The sequence below is a fragment of the Montipora foliosa genome, chromosome 1, assembly GCF_036669935.1.
Source record: "Montipora foliosa isolate CH-2021 chromosome 1, ASM3666993v2, whole genome shotgun sequence".
Classification (NCBI taxonomy): domain Eukaryota; kingdom Metazoa; phylum Cnidaria; class Anthozoa; order Scleractinia; family Acroporidae; genus Montipora; species Montipora foliosa.
This window is the reverse complement of record NC_090869.1, coordinates 52,306,051-52,308,550: the sequence shown is the minus strand read 5'-3', so window position 1 is coordinate 52,308,550 and position 2,500 is coordinate 52,306,051. Positions and strand designations below refer to the sequence as shown.

Here is a 2,500-nt window from a genome sequence, read left to right as displayed (position 1 = left end):
TGGTCATTTACCTTACGACTCATTCTCTGATCTCTCTTTTCTCTTAAGAGCAGCTTTTTAAAGCTCTTAAAAGAGCTTCCCATCACACTTTCTGCTAACTTACGTATTTAACCCACATTTCTACTTCAAAAGTAGTGTGAAGTTCGCCCTTTTCCCAGGAAGTCTATGTCATTACAAGTAAGCCCTTGGTTTTTCTCCGATTTACAGCATTTTCCACCGAGACAAGCAGTGTCCGTCTGGCCACACCATCCAAAAACCTCACGGGAAAAAATTCTGTTCGAAAGCATTGAGCTCATTTTCGTGTTTTCAGATGCAGACTTCCCGGGACCGAGGGTTAGGGTTTCCAATGCCTTGTGCATAGACCTAATCGGCTAACTCAATGTTGTACCCAATTCAAATCTCCCGAGATTAAGTTTCTTTGTGTATTGTATTTGCATGATAATGTAGCATTCATATTTAAATGATATGGAAATACCTGAAACAAAACGTTTTATTCCCAAAGGATCTGAATTGGGTACAACATTGAGTTAGCCGATTAGGTCTATTACTTAAGGGTACTAAGAAAAACAGTGATGGTAAACAAAAGACAATCAATATGAATAATTTTCTTTGTCTACAATTAATTTGGCTGAAAATGGTTTGAAAGATCAAAAACAAAGGCAAACCACTCAGTTAGGAGAAGAAAACATTAGCATAAGCTCTCCAGATGAGCTCTTTTTGCTCTTAGAGCAAGTGTTGTAATATTTATGTTTATATTAAAAAAAAAAAAAAACCATGGATCGTTGGAATGACGTTTTTAGAAATAACTCATTGACGTGACGTGGACATAGTGTTATTATAAGACCTTTGGTCTGAAGATGTTTCGCTAAAGAACACAGTAAAACATCAAAGGTTTATTCAGGAAGTAAGATTTCTGTAGCTGGAGTATCAATCTGGCTTTGAAAATTTTTTCCTTTCGATCAAATCACCGTTCGTCAATGGACCGTTTAGAAATGAAGGTGTGTCCATGCGTGTGACGAAATTCATTGAGTTTCACAAATTATCAGGTACTGTCACGTTAGCCTAAATTGTTTTGGAATAATGTGAAAAATACAGCAGAATTAAAGAGATCGTAATATCTTATCGTTCAATACGTTTTCGATTACAAGTCCCAGTTAATGTTCAGTGTTTGGGTTTAGTTTTTTATCCATTATAAAGCTGGAATGCCCCGCGGCTACTTAAATCATCAGTAATCTCTGCATAAAGCCAATAATGTCGTGAGAAGTGTTACTATCGACATTAATTTTATTGTAATACCTTTAGGAGTTATTCCTCTTCAGGGTGGTTAAATATGTCATAGTGAAACAGTTTGGGTTTAGTATTTTTTTTGGACCGAGGGACAAAAGGGTTTCAGCTAATAAATACCACCAGAGATAAATCAAACATGGTTGGGTGCTTCTTATGATATCATGAAGGACATTTGGCTCCTTTTGAGAAGTACTTTTTGTTTATTCACAAATGTGTGATTTCAGTTAATTCTTCATCAAGTTTCACATGATCGTAATTGAATACTGAAAACGATTACGCTTTCGCGCGCAGAATCCGAACAACAATAGTCTACCAGAAGAAGCTAGAACTGAAATATTTATTTCCTTGCTCTAGCACTGGGTACTCATTTATTACCGCTTTTTAGAATCAATATATATGGATTTGCTTGCTTAAATAATTCTTACGATCCCAACTGGTTCGATTACCCCAGATCATAAGCTATCAGACACAGTATAGGTTTTTTGAATTGGTTTCGAGATTCAAGGATCGAGCATTGAAGCGTTGCACGAATATGCAAAAACGACGACACTTCATGCTAGCTTACTACATTTTAAGAACAAGCCTTTCTCTAATCATACAACTGAAATCATTCCACTTACCTCACGTGTCTGCTTGGAAAGACACAATGTATTCAACTTTTAATGGTGGTTGCCAAAGGTTGATTTGACTTTAGGTATTGTTTGTCCTAAAAAAAGTCCCTTTTAGGACTTCCTTTAGCAACAGGTCAATATTTACCTGTCAATCATTGACTGTGGTTTAATGATAACGTTAAAACGTCCCCTTGAATGATTGTTGCCAATTTTTAGTTTTTATCAATTTGATCGAACTGATTTATCAAACCACATCTGTCTATTTTGATTAGTAATGGTAATATGACTGAGTGGGGTACAATTCAGAGAGTATTCAAAATAGGCCGAGCGCGAAGTGCGAGGCCTATTTGAAATTTCGAGCACGATTACTCCCTTAAAGTGCAACCACCGAACAAAAGAATCCTTTGTTTCGACAGCCAATAGACCTCTGGTTGGCACGTTAATGACAATAGGTGACGTAGCTGTGAGTATCGCTATACTACTTGGAGCAGAACAGCTTCCCGAAGGTTTCGGGTGGCTGGGCTGCGTGAATTTCCAAGTTCTATTTCCAAGTAAAGATTGGCGGTTGTGTTTGTATTGGCTGCTACTGGCAGCGTGAATTT

At 37.2% G+C, this 2,500-nt stretch overlaps 1 protein-coding gene across 1 annotated transcript in view; it reads right to left on the bottom strand.

Annotated features, from left to right (window-relative positions):
* LOC138000845 (uncharacterized) overlaps positions 1-2,094 on the bottom strand; it is a 16,997-nt gene extending 14,903 nt beyond the window's left edge. The window contains exon 1 of the mRNA XM_068847514.1: positions 1,908-2,094. The gene's annotated coding sequence lies outside the window, so the exon portion shown is untranslated. The remainder of the gene's footprint in view (positions 1-1,907) is intronic.
* Positions 2,095-2,500: the final 406 nt, after the last annotated feature.